Here is a 15,203-nt window from a genome sequence, read left to right on the forward strand (position 1 = left end):
CTGAGGGTATCTCGCCTTAAATCAAGCCTCGCAGTACTGAGTTTTGAAAGCTCAAGATTAACTGCATTCAGATTCGGCGTCCTGTGTGTCAAGAGACGGAAACGCTATCCGCTAACCTCGAATGCAGCCGGTGTAGTATTAACCATGGGACAAGGTACTTAATGTTACATATCAAACCTGGTACAGTAAATTGTTAGCTACGTGAGACCGTTACATCTCTCAACAGCCGTACGACTTTGAGGACGAAATGCTGACGATACTTTCTTCTGCAACACTTCTTCTCCTGTATGACGGGGCTACCTTCAGTGGGTCGCTTCCTTTTACTTCCCAGAAGACACCGTCATCGTCGTTTCCCCCCGTGTAACGTCTGATTCCGTTTACGTTCAGGTTGATTTGAATACAACTCAGCACAACGGGAGCGCTGGGGGAAGCTGACCCACCAGTCTGATCGGAAGTGAGCAATTTACTGGCGGAAACTACACGGACGTTGCCCGAGCTTTGTTAACCCGTAAGCAGATATCGTCCTGTGCCTGCTGCACGGGCAGTAGCGGTAGGCAATGAATGACCCCTTTAAGTGTGAGGGAGTTAAGTGCTGTTGGGAAACTGTAACAGTTTTGCTTGTTGTGCCCCGATGGCTTTCGCTTCCATTTGGATAGCCAAGATCATTTTTGTCGATAACAACGTTCTGTCGAATCTTAAGAGCGTTACTGGGTAGGATAATCGCAGTGGTCGTTGGGCCGTCTCGCGGGAAAGGGTATTCTTGCCGCGCGCACATCGGCCACCCTTCCTCGCGGTGTGCGACTGTTGTGTCCGAAGAGTCTCTTGGACGTAGGTGAGGGTGATGGGTGTAATGTCGCACAGCCTACTCCTCGCCAACAACACCGACTGGCCCTCACGGCTTAACGCCCCCATCCGACGGACAGATCCACTGCTGACAGTGTCACTCGCTCTCAGTTCGTCAAAATGCAGGGAACTCTGGAATTTAACGCGGGATACTTAAGTCTGGTGGTCAGGCACTTCGCCCAGCACCTCTTTTCCCTTCGCCAGCAAACTGCGGCAGCGAAGGATTTGAACCGGCTGCCGGAGAATCGAGCGCCATCGCAGAGGCGTGCGTTGGCGACCTCGCCTTTGGACGCGGGCTGACCCTTTAATATCCTTTGCAACAGCATCTGCTGATACAACTGTAGTTTTCTTCCTTTCTAAGATAGCAAATTTACTTGCAGGATTGATCTATCCGTTCATACCCAACCCGTTAATAAATAACAAGGCACGTATACTATAATACGATATTTACCGCCCTCTTCAGTCACATCCCTTTCATTGATGGTGGTTTAGTTCCAGGTGGTTAATCGACAACTTCCAGTGTATTCGAAATAAGACATCTAGAACTGCAATAACTAATAGTGTAGTCATTTACGCCGTCTTCAGACAATCCAGCCAATAATATTTGGGGCAGCTCGTCTGCTGTGACATGCCGTTACTGAACTTCAGTCCCACCTTTATTGAAACATAGCATCAATGTCCTCCAGTACCACATGCTACATGTTACTGTAATAATCTAGCACCACAAAACGACGGTGCGTCCACGTATTAGTATTGCTCTCAGTTTTGATGGCGGAATTTTCTGACGAAAAACGCGGAATGTCGAAACCTAACGAATGTTTTCCCCCCCAAATTGCTACCAGAAGCGAGAGGCGTCTACTGAGCCCAGCAACGAAAACAGCTGTGACTAAGACGGCAGAAGTATCAGCAGTATTGTTTGACCTATCAGCCATGAGTCGTTCAACCAATCTTCAACATGAAACGCCCCTAGCTTGTAACCACAGTGGATACGCGTGAAATAGAAACAAAAAGAATAACCGTAAAGGGTCAATGGCTGTGCGCCAGAAATCTCAAATCATAGTATATTCACGCATACATCGTTTCAACCATCGAAACAAAAGCCTTGCTTTCTGTTAGCGTGGTACATCAGTATGATTCAGTGCTTAATTTCTGAACTTTCAGGTGCCGACACGTACCTCCTCGTCCACATACGTTATCACTGCACAAGTCCTGATCTCAGCTAAGTCAGCCGTATTTAGCAAATATTGAGCAACAAGGTATTCAAGTGTGTGCATGAGACGAGGTGTACATACAGTACATCGTCTAGCTACATACCTGTAGACAGTCCCTCTACAATGTCTGCAGGTAATCGCTCTACTTTGTTTACTAGTGCGTACTCACCTTAAGAGACACTTTCGAGCTGTCGTGGTATCAAATTCCCCGTCACAGTCTTCTTAAGGCAATCAGCGTACCTAAAGTGAGCGCTTCCTGGAGCATTGTTTCGTTTCACAGAATGCCACGTACGGTAATGCGTACAATTCACTATGCATTACGATATGTTCTCTGCATTATCGCTTTCAACGAAGATTAGTCAAAGGCTCCAAGACTGATTATTTTTGGTTATAACCACCAGTATCCTCACTTCCGATTATTTCCTAGTGCAGACTTTTACATTCAGTATCAATAAATATTACTGGCATATGAATAAAAATATTGTTAATATTTCGCTGCTTTATTTCCTAACGTGTTGATCATTTTGTTAGATACATTTCAAATGTAATCGTAAAGGATAAAATCTTCGTACATTTCGAAAAGGTATCAGAACCATGTTGTTGTTGTTGTCGTCGTCTTCAGTCCTGAGACTGGTTTGATGCGGCTCTCCATGCTACTCTATCCTGTGCAAGCTGCTTCGTCTCCCAGTACCTACTGCAACCTACATCTCTTCCTATACGATTTTTACCCTCCACGCTGCCCTCCAATACTAAATTGGTGATCCCTTAATGCCTCTGAACATATCCTGTCAACCGATACCTTCTTCTAGTCAAGTTGTGCCACAAATTCCTCTTCTCCCCAATTCTATTCAGTACCTCCTCATTAGTTACGTGATCTACCCATCTAATCTTCAGCATTCTTCTGTAGCACCACATTTCGAAAGCTTCTATTCTCTTCTTGACTAAACTATTTATCGTTTTACTTCCATACAAGGCTACACTCCATAGAAATACTTTCAGAAACGACTTCCTGACACGTAAACCTATACTCTATGTTAACAAATTTCTCTTCTTCAGAAACGCTTTCCTTGCCAGATATATAATCATATTGATACTACAAAAAACCTTGCTTTGAAGGTAATCATGAGTCAAGCTAGTGTTTCAAGTATGAAAGTAATCTGTGTATAACTTACTAAGTTTTGAGCCGACAGCCATCAATTACCTGGATTATAATACATTTTTGTGTCACCTAACAAAATTTAGTAGTTGTGGCATAACGCGTCTCAAAACTAATTAAGTGATTTGTGTGAAAAACGGTAATTTTTAAGTCTTGTCTCCCCTCCCCCCCCCCCCTCGCCGGTTCACCACCACCACCGATATTCCCCCCCTCATTTGGTATCCGCAGACTTCATGGGCATCCCCCAAACTCTTATCTGCAGTCAAGCGGGGACAGTTTGAGGATTCGGAATCGCTTGAACGGCATGTGACGCCACTTATGAAGAGAATTCCCAGTAGAAGCTTTTGCTAACGTGTTCCAGAGCCTCTTCAGTAATCCGTGCTGAGAGTGAATGCAATGATACAATAAATTCAGCAATTTTGTATTTTGTATTTTGTTTTGCAACAGTCCCGCAACTTATTAAGCTGACGTCAGTATCAGAAAACAGCAACAAATCACAAGCGCAAATAATTTCACTTTGATATAATGCCGCAAAAAAAAAAAGGACAGAACTTTTTGACATGTTAAAATGCACTGCTGTTCTAACTTACTGGAAAAAAAGAAGTATAAATTTGAGCAGACCAAATATTTCATAGCCGAAAGAAAATCTTTGAAATTGGAAACGCTGTATCACGTGCTGGCAGGAACCGTGTCTGGTCCAACTTCGCCTCTGCCGCTCTTTCCTCTCCGTGCCAGGCAGTACACAAGATGGGTGTGGTTATCGACAAGCAAACGATCTAAGGGGATCGAGGACTCAGCCTCAGCACTGGTTTCCACCATAGTCACCGAGGATCTGCAAGCAATGGTTGGATAATATTTAATTCCTGTTCGACATAAATCCGCTGCGTGCTCACGGACACTATTCGAGAACCACTCAGTCCCTCGACTGCATGGACATCATGGTCTACCTTCCCTATCAGCACCAGCCACGCCTCTTCGGCTCTGCTCGAAATTTTGGCACCATTTCACTACCTTAGGTCCATACAGCGTGGGAATTTCGCGAGGAATCTGTGTGCAGTTTTGCCCACAAGAGTCGCACTGCGCAGACGAGGCCAGCTTAGGCCTAAGTTTACAGTTGCCACGCCACTTCATTCGCACGCTCTGATGCACCCGAGTTCTGTGCTGCGGCAGAATTGTCGGCAGGACACCGGTCTGGTGGAGTCAGACTCGTCGTGCGCTAGCGGTCGCGGCTACGGTGGCCAGTTGTTCGGAAACAGCCGGCGCCTCACATCCTGGTGCAAAGCGGACCCGCAGCCCGACAGGCGCCGGCACTGTCACCGCGATTAATGCTGCATTCTGACACGGCGTTCTGCGTTACAGACAGCTGGCTGCACGGCGGCGCTGCGCCGGCTCGGCTGCAATAACAGCACGGCGCAGCACGGCGCACTGCAGCGCAGCGCAGCGCAGCGCAGCGCAGCGCAGCGCAGCGCGGCGCGGCGCTCTGGCAGTAGTCTGGCGGGGCGGCATTCCTGGAGAGCGACCAGGCGCGACGCTCTAAGGCCAGCCACTGCTTCCTCCACTTTCCCCACCTGCTGGCGCTCTCTCTCTCTCTCTCTCTCTCTCTCTCTCTCTCTCTCTCTCTCTCTCTTTCCCTCCCCCACCATGCCACCAAACACCACCTGCTGTCACGCTCTGTTCCGCTGTGTGCAGCACGTTCTGCCTCTCGAATGGCCAAAATAGCACCATGCCACTGAGAGATGCACCGATCGAAAGTAACATCTGTCTAAAATACCTAGTTTTCGAGAATGAGATTTTCACTCTGCTGCGGTGTGTGCGCTGATACGAAACTTCCTGGCAGATTAAAACTGTGTGCCTTACCGAGACTCGAACTCGGGACCTTACTTTTCGCGGGCAAGTGCTCTAACTGGTAGAGCACTTGCCCGCGAAAGGTAAGGTCCCGAGTTCGAGTCTCGGTCCGGCACACACATTTAATCTGCCACGAAATTTCATACCTAGTTTTCGTCTGTGTGGCATTCTTTATTTCTGGAAAAGGAAAGGAAAGGAAAATTAGTTTTACTCTGTATTTGGCACTGCTTTACATACGAGGTGGTCTTTTTCTCTCTAGGAAATCTGAAATTTGACATACTAGGGTGATTTGATAACTCTTTAAATTTCCACGAAAGAATTAAACATTTGTGTTGAAAAATGCACCACGATGCCTCGTTACGATTGGCTTCCGCTAAGATGTCAGGCGACATGCCTCAGAGAATTTGCGTTTGTGCCCGTCCGGTGTTCGATTTCTATTTCGAGTAATTTTTGTGACGTATGATACAAAAATCAATTAAGGTTAGGGACACTCAAAAATCGTCTAATGATCAGAACATTTGTCAATTCCTAATCGATATTTTCTAATTCTTAACTGACAAACTAATATCACATAGCACATAGGTGTTCACAGATTATGTATTATCTTTAGATTCAACATTACTCTCATAATTTTGCCATATGTGCTATATAAAACACTACACTTAAGATCGCGTTAATATTTACCATTTGTAATAAACTATACTGTTTTCGTGTTATCGGTATATCAACTTCGTACAAATAAGTGAGCTACGCACAAAGATACGTCTGAAATGTGGTGGTACATAAGCTAACTGAAAATTAACTAAACTTGTACGGAACAAGAATATTGTCCGCAAAATCAGCGACTATTCGAAGAGACAGGATGACATTAAAAGCTCAGGGCAAAAATTGTACGGTTAGGGAGAAAGGGGGATAACCTTAGGTTTAAGTGCTACCCTGATAGGGAGAGACACGTACAGGAGAAGTCGTGGCGGCACGCAACACCAGTGAGGAGATTCACAAAAAGAAACAGCTGTTGAGATATTCTGCTCAATATGAAACTTATGTCCGGTTATATGGGTACGATGAATCCGAGTCCATTACTCCGTTCATTTTGACTAACGACCGTCCTTCAAGTTAACAAGCGATTTAGGGAACTATATGAGGACTTACTGAAAAAAAAAAATTTAATACTCCACAGCGATCACTATCACAGCATACTGAACAGTAACTCCGCAGTTAACAGCTAGATGGCGAATATGGAGCCTTAGCGCTCAAGGTAACACACTGAACGACCGCTGAAGGGAATGCACACACCCAGGAGCCACCAAATGTAAGTTCTTTGTCGCCAGGTGGTACTGCGCACAAACGTGGAACGGTAACTAAAGTTTACGAGCGAAGACTATTGGGAAACCATTCTGGCGGCGGAAAGTTCACCGAGATAAGCGACTCTGACGGAAAGTACGTTGTTATGGGCAAGTCTCTCGGAAATGGGGTGAAGCCACGAGTAGGCAGCAAGGTATTGGTCGTCGACGCCTCAGCACAGAACTTGTAAATGGAAGGCTTAACCTCTCTTACAGCAGATAAGCGGCGATCTGTGGTATATCTGACAACAAGGTACAATGCTGGAGCAGTCACAGGTGTTCCAGAGCACAGCATTGATGAAGCCGAGGTTCCACAGACAACCTCTACGTTGTTCCAAAAACATCACAGATTACGACTGCACAGCATCACCGAGATTGGACCATGAATCAACGGTAAGACCATTTCTCATGGTCGGGCGACTCGCGTTTCTTGCTACAGCAGGTCGATGGTCGTGTCCAGATATAACGTCAGCCAGGCGACTCGGTGCTCGAAAATGGCTGTCTGTGTTGTGCGTGGCGGTAACCGAACGTTTGACGACAGCTGTTACTGCGGTCCATCTGTATGCCTTCATGCTTGACCTCTTCTCCGACGGCGGTGGCAACTTCAAGCAGGGTAACTGCCCGTGTCACAACGCCAGAACCATGCTTGGCCCCCATATTTGCCTGATCTCAAACCGATCGAACGCTTTTAGGACGCTACTGGGCGCTTGCTACACTCCCACAAACCATCTGTCCCTAATCCACGGGAATTGCTTTGGTGAGCGTAGGTGGCTTGTGGTCACAGATACGGTTCCGGAAACCTGGCGAGGACTTGTCGAATCCATGGCACGCACCGTCGCTGCTGCATTTCTTTCCAAAGGCAGACCAACGCGCTGTCAACCAGGTGCTCACAATGTTTTGGGTCCTCACTGTAGTGGTGTACGCCAGGGGTCTCTAAACTACGGCCCTTGGCCCGAAACCGGTCCGCGAAGGCCGGCAAACCGACCAGCGTTAGCAGCCGGACACCCCCGGTATACGGCCCGTCAAATATTTGAGATGCTACCTACACTGCCAACAATTGAGTTTCGAGGCCTATCGCAACCAATACACCGCGACATTGGCTCTGCTACTCGTTACAAGACCTTATAACTAAACTTATTGTTGCGCCGCTTGGAATAATGCATTGACATACTCTACCTCCGTCACGTCTTGCAGTAATAGTGTTGCTAACAATGACTTTGAGATTTCGCTAACTTTGCAGGACGCTTTCGCGGTGACATACTTTTTTGCCGCTGAAATTCGCCAGAATAAAATACGCCAGAATTTCGGTCAGGTACGTCCACCAATCAAAATTATGTAATGAAATAAAAATCGTTGTTCGTTTCAGTGCTAGCTATTCCCGCAACCTTAAATTTTTGCGATTTCATCTTTTCTTTAGCCTTACATTACGGTGATCATGGAGTGCTAGGGTGCTTTAATCCTACTAGGTAGATCTTGGCCCTTATGACTTCGTGGAGGAGTCAATGTGGCCCGCGGACCGAAAAGTTTGGAGCCCCCTGGTGTGCGTATTCGAGTATATCTACAGACATACAACTTTAAAATGAGCCATGTTTTGACTGATTATCGTTCTCTTTATGAAGGACAGCACTGACACGGTTAATGGAAGCTAGTGCCCAGCTTTTCATGCTGTCTCTCCTTCTGGCGCCTCAATCCCACCCCGTCTCACGTTCTCCCTGTGTGGCTACCCATATATTTGAAGTGTTTTCCTAGGCCTCTCCATACTGCCAGTTTTACTTTTTACTCTGGAACTTCTCTTGCCTCATTTACAATTGCTGATGTCTCGCTAACGCTTCTGTATCGCTACTACTAAGCAAGTACTGACTGTGCAGCTCTCCTCACTACTAATGATTTTGACAGCTAATGGGGTGTTTCAACAGCTGAAGCCTAATGCGCCTGACTAGCAGTTTTCTACTGCCCATGGTGGCAACGTTTTGTGTTACTAGTGTTGCTGCTTCTGTCAGCCTCACTCTTAAAACGGTGGTAATTAACTGGCTGGAAGTTTCAGAACATCCAGTCCTGCAAGGTGACGCGTATTAAACCTCAATCCGCTATCCTGTATTCTTGAGATATTTCGTTGGTCCCTGGAAATATTTTCTGAACTGGCACTCACGCTAGGAACTATTTATGGTCAGACACCTTTGTCGTTACACGGAAGAGCTTCCAGACGGAGGTAAAGTCTGGCGTCAGACCCTCCTGTAGCCGTAGATCCACGCCACTTGTCTGGAGAGGCGTCTGCCGTGCTGGCAGCCTGCCTACCACTCTCTCTCTCTCTCTCTCTCTCTCTCTCTCTCTCTCTCTCTCTCTCTGGTTATTAAAAACGCCCCTCACACATCAACGATGCCCGCCAGCCGCCAGCTGCACGCCACGTGGCTGCCACGTGCTGGTCTCGTGTTGTGGTCACGCTCTTCTTTGCGTCTGTCATTTTTTTTTGTACACGCAGATTCTGAGGTATTCCCTTGTTTGCTGATGACGTAAAAGAAACGTTCTAACCCACGGTCGAGCAGAATAATCTGGTAAACGGAGAGGCAGGTACTAATAACAAACATAAAAACTACTCACAGGTACCCATGGCGACACCACCGTAATGCTGCATCTAGGCTCATTTCAGCGAGAAAAGTTGTCCACAAGTTTGTTTACTTATCACATATCCAGCAGACGCCAGCCATTGTTGATAGGGTACCACACAGTTACCAAAATGCAGCAGATGTTTACTACATACACCCTTACACCCGCTGTTGCAAGGAGCGGCATACGTTTCCTATGGGCTCGAAATTGCGTGTTCTAGCGGGCCAGTCGAGACGCGATACCGTGCTTCAGTGTTCCTCAAACCCGTAACGTTTGCCTGTAGCCCTGATAACACGGCTGCTGTGTTGAAAGACGTGAGTGTCCATAGCGTACTCACCGGGGAGCTATAGCAGAAAGGGCAGCGCTTGGTCACATAGTGCTTAAGTAAACGTAATTGCTCCAGAATGAAAAATATGCTCCTACCGTAACACAAAAAAGGCGTGTATGTCCTGCTTGGGCAGAGTTACAGATATAAGCGAGGGAACTAGCTTTTCGAATTATCGGGGAGCTTCAGACATTTAACTGGAAACATCTTTACATACTCGCTCTTTCTTATTTTCTGTATCAGCACCAATGTCATATAATATAATGCACTGTGTCAAGTAAAGTGACATGATACACCACGACATGTCGTATAACGTAACATGTGCCAGCAAGTAATCCAAGATCACATAATGTGCCATTGAAGTTTCGGATGCATGCATCTCCACTTTGGGATATTTCCTATTATACGAGAGATGTTCAACAAGTAATGCAACTTTTTTTTCCTGAAATCTGGTCGTCTTTTCTCAGGATTCCATTACACCACACTATTTTCCACTCTTTTGGCTACAAAACCGTATTTTTCAACATAATCTCCGTTCAATGTGACGGCCTAAAGCCACCTTACTGCCTGTATGCCCACATGGTACCACACTCTACTGGTCGACGGCGGAGGCAACGTCTTGCTGCATCAGTAACCCCTTCAGAACAGCAGACAACTGCCATCATGGCTTAACTGTCTCACTATGTGGCTTTGAAATTTTTCTTCGGAGAAGAGCTGGTGTGGGGCCACTCCATGAGTTGCTGTTTTGTTACCGGTTCGAAATGATGAACCTGTGTTTTATTGTTCTGATGATGATCGACAAAAAATTCACACTATCAGTTTCGTAGCGTGCAAGCAGTTCCCAGTCCTTCGCTGCTCTTTACGGTCTTCTCTTATGCGGCGAGAAACCCAGCGGACACACACCTATGAGTACTGCAACAGGTGGAGGAATGTGCCAACACTACCAACAGAGATGTTCAATTGAGCACCGAGGAGTTAGTTTGTGATCCATCGATCACCTCTAATGAGAGTGTCCGCACGTTCCAACATTGCAGTAGTCACAGCTGTGCGCGTCCGGGCGGCGCGCGGGATATCAGACAGTTTACGCGACCTTGTTGCTGTGACAGACGCAACGCCCAACGACTCACCGTGCTTGTGTTCACCACCAGGTCACCGTAGACATTCTGCGAGCTCCTATGAATATTTTTTTTTATTTATTTACACGTCAAATTCCGTAGGACCAAATTGAGGAGCAAATCTCCAAAGTAATGGAACGTGTCGGTACTTGAAATTACAACAGAAAAGTAATAATACGTAAAAATGTGTTTATGAACCCAAATAAAGTCAGGCCATAAGTTTAAGCAAACGCAGTCAACGATACAACAAGAATCAGCTTCATTTTTCAAGGAACTCCTCGACTGAATAGGAGGAGTAACCCGTGAGGAAGCTCTTCAGTTTCGATTTGAAAGCGCGCGTATTACTGCTAAGATTTTTGAATCCTAATGCTAGCCTATTGAAAATGGATGCAGCAGTACACTGTGCACCTTTCTGCACAAGACTTAAGCAATTCCGATCCAAACGCAGGTTTCATTTCTACCAAGTATTAAGAGATTGAAAGCTGCTTATTCTCGGGAGTAAGCTAATATTGTTGACAAGAAACGACGGTAAGGAATATACACTATGTGATCGGAAGTATCCGGACACCTGGCTGAAAATGACAAGTTCGTAGCGCCCTCCGTCAGTAATGCTGCAATTCATTATGGTGTTGGCCCACCCTTACCCTAGATGACAGCTTCCACTCTCGCAGGCATACGTTCAATTATGTGCTAGAAGGTTTCTCGGGGAATGGCAGCCCATTCTTCACGGAGTGCTGCAGTAAGGAGAGGTATCAATGTCGGTCGGTGACGCCTGGCACGAACTCGGCGTTCCAAAAAATCCCAAAGTTGTTCTACAGGCTTCAGGTCAGGACTCTGAACAGGCCAGTCCATTACAGGGATGTTATTCTAGTTTAACCACTCCGCCACAGGCCGTGCATTATGAACAGGTGCTCGATCGTGTTGGAAGATGCAATCGCCTTTCCCGAATTGCTCTTTAACAGGGGGAAGGAAGGAGGTGTTTAAAAATGGTCAATGTAACCTTGTGCTGTGTGATAGTGCCACGCAAAACATCAAGGGGTGCAACCCCCTGCATGAAAAACATGACAATACCCTGACACCACAGCCTCCGAATTTCACTTTTGGCACTACACAAGCACACACGCTGGCAGATGACGCTCATTGGGCACACCCTTCCATCGGATCACCACATTGTGTGCCGTGATTCGTCACTCCATACAACGTTTTTCCACTGCTCAATGGTCCTATGTTTACGCTCCTTACACCACGCGAGGCGTCGTTTGGCATTTACCGGCGTGATGTGTGGCTTATCAGCAGCCGCTCCAAATTTTGTCACCTCCCACCTAACTGTCATAGCACTTGCAGTGGACCCTGATGCATTCAGGAATTCCTGTGTGATGGTCTGGATAGACGTCTGCCTATTACACATTACGACCCTCTTCAACTGCCGGCGGTCTGTCAGTCAACAGACGAGGTCGGCCTGTACACATTTGTGCTGTACGTGTCCACGTTTCCACTTCACTATCACATCAGAATCAGTGGACCTAGCGATGTTTAGCAGTGTGGAAATCTCGCGTACAGACGTATGACGCAAGTGACACCTAATCACGTGACCACAGTCGAAGTCCGTCAGTTCCGCGGAGCGCCCCATTCTGCCCTCTCACGATGTCTGATGACTACTGAGGTCGCTAATATGGAGTACCTGGCAGCACAACGCACCTAATATGAAAAACATATTTTTGGCGGTGTCCGGATACTTTTTTTCACACAATATATATGTGACAGGCTAATGTCAAATTACCCAGACTCGTGAACACGGGTCAACAAGAGGTTCGTGAACTTACACCACTTACTATCCGAACCGCCCGTTTTTGAGCCAAAAACATCCTTTTAGAATGGGAATCGTTACTACAAAATATAATACCAGAAGACATAAGGCAATGAAAATAAGCAAAGTACACTAATTTTCGTGTCGAACGATCACCCACTTCAGATAGCGTTCGAAAAGTAAAAATAGCAGAATTAAGAAATGAACAAGATCCTGAACGTGGGCTTTCCACGACAGCTTACTTTCTGTCTGAACACCTAGAAATTTGATCTGTTCAGTTTCACTAATCATTTGCCCGTTCTGTGGAATTGAAATCTCAAGTTTTGTTGAATTGTATATTAGGAACTGTAAAAACTGAGTCTTACTATGATTTAGCATCAGTTTATTTTCTAGGAACCATGAACTTATGTTATGAACTGCACTATTTCCAACGGAGCCGATGTTGCACACAATATCCTTTACCACCAAGCTGGTGTCATCAGCAAACAAATATTTTAGAGTTACCCGTAATACTAGAGGGCACATCAATTAAATAAATAAGGAAGTGGACCCAACACTGCTGCCTGGTGCACCCTATCTCTAACATTTTGATGCAATTCCCGCTTTGATGATGATCGGTTCATGGGGCGCTCAACTGCGCTGTCGTCAGCGCCCGTACTAAGTCCCAGTTGTTACGCAGTCCAATGTTTCCACAGTCCTCTCTAGCCACTGCCACAAATGAGGATGATGATGAAAACACAAACACCCAGTCCCAGGCAGAGAAAATCTCCAATCCGGGATCCCGTAATCCAGAGGCAGCAACGCTAGCCACCAGACCACGAGTTGCGCACATAATTCCCGGTTTGTTCTACATGATGTTCTTATCCCACTAGTCAGCCACCCGGGTTGCCTTTTATTGATAGTACTCCGTTTAGGACGTTGTAATTGAAAGCAACTGTCAAAGAACATGAGAAATGTGTTAAGGAAAGCATTACGTTTGTCATCTATTTATCGGCACTATAAATATCCTACCACTCTTGTTCCTTGACAAGGTTAAAAAACTCTATTGCTGTTGGATTAACTTTCCTACATCGTTTGTAATTATATGTGACACTTGAGTAGAAAAGCCTTTTAGTGATAAAATTTGTGCATCATGGTCTGAAAGGCCATTCACTCTTTTACTAACAGAATGCCCATCTAGTAGTGAAGAATGGATTAAAATATTGTCTATGGCTGTGCAACTGTTCCCCTGCACCCTAACTGAAGAAAAAGAAGAAAAAGGAGAAGAAAAGAAGCTCTGGATTAGATCACAGGAATATAGGATATCTACCAACATCCTTTTTCTTGCACAATGATATACAGTATTTATATTGAAGCCAGCACATGTAGCTGATTTCTGGTAGCTCCTATAAATTTAAATAAGAAACCTCCCTAGCTTGAGCAGAAATGCTCCGAAGTCAGAGCTAGGGGACCTTTAAACAACAGCAGTTAGAAGTCTACTTTCCCTAAATTCAGCTGCGCCTGCATAATACTGAGGTATCTGTTCAGTAGAGTGCCGTGATACGTCTCTGGACTCAAATGGATTTTTTTGTGTGTATCGCCACTACCCCCACCCACACCGCAGGGAACTCCTTGAGAAAGAGCCAGCTAATCCGTATCCTGGTAAAGAAAGCTTTCCATTTGTCAAATAATCTAAGTAGTATACCGATATACTAATTTCAGTGTCAACATCTATAAGCAGTTCACTAACTTTATCTCTATCATCTCTTATATTTTGATGAAAATCTTCTTGGAAACATGACGTCCTCTGAAGGTGAGCCCTTAGTTACAGTGACTTCCTTTAAGCAGGTATACCTATCAGCTGACTTCAATCTAAAGAAGGTGCAGCTCTAGCACCAACTACTACAGGAATTTTTTCATGTGTGATCCCACCACCACCCACTACACTGTCACCTATTACCTTCACCAGCCTCCCCTTCCCATGCTCTGTTTTTCAGGCAAAAAAAACTCTTGACAGCTCTGTTTGGGATGCGCCTCCCTTACAGACGCCATTTTGAAAGTTATGCATAGCTCCGCCACCTATCATAACTTCCTGTAACTGTAGGGGCTGATGGGGGGAATATTTTACGATGTCTCGCAACAAATTCCGCAACCTTCCAACCGGAACTGGCCGAGAATATAATGCATTACTTACTTCACGACCATCGTATGTTTATAGATCCGTTTTGAATGACGCGCAAGTTGTTCTACGCAAGATTTTAGGGAGCCAGATATCACTAAGAGGGTGGATTTTTTGTAACTCTGTTCTTTATAACGTGTAGAACGGTTGCGTATACTTACTAATAACATTTTTGACTGACGTGACGTGGTTTCAACCTTCCGGACAGCTTGTATCTAGTAAATTGCGGTGCTTAAGTGATGAGAACATTGATATCATACGAACAGGAGCCGCTACGGACAAAGAGACGAAAAACTAGTGCATTTTATTTAATAAAACTGTCCCTGCCATTGCGTATGCTTTTTTTTAAAATTAGGCGACTAGCACCCATTGCTGTAAATGAAATGAACGGTATACGGCACTCAGATCATCATCGCAGAGGCACCTCGGCTTCAACTAAAAGCCTCCACAGACCGTAGTTTTAACGGTTCGTTGCGCTGTCGGTACTCTGACCCCTTTCATCAGTCGAGAAAAAGGAAAATCGCAACTCGTCGAACGACACGACACGGCTCCAAGTTTTTTAGAGTCTCATCGTATTAGGTACAGGACGTCAGTTGGCACACATCGAGCTGAAAGCCAAGTTAAGTGAAGTTTTGTACCAACACTATTAATAAATGTTATAGTTTCTTACTGTGTTACCACATTTTTGTTCCAGTGCATATTACCGTCTTTTTCATAGAACAGTGGTAGAAAGTAAGTCTTCTGCTACTGTAAATGTTTGGGCTGAATGGATTGTAACTTTCAGCAACAACATCCA

At 45.6% G+C, this 15,203-nt stretch overlaps 1 protein-coding gene across 1 annotated transcript in view; it reads right to left on the reverse strand.

Moving 5' to 3' along the window:
- LOC126278721 (microtubule-associated tumor suppressor candidate 2 homolog) overlaps positions 1-15,203 on the reverse strand; it is a 538,837-nt gene that overhangs the window by 298,195 nt on the left and 225,439 nt on the right. The window lies entirely within an intron of this gene.

Source organism: Schistocerca gregaria, chromosome 6, assembly GCF_023897955.1.
Source record: "Schistocerca gregaria isolate iqSchGreg1 chromosome 6, iqSchGreg1.2, whole genome shotgun sequence".
NCBI classification, from domain to species: Eukaryota; Metazoa; Arthropoda; class Insecta; order Orthoptera; family Acrididae; genus Schistocerca; species Schistocerca gregaria.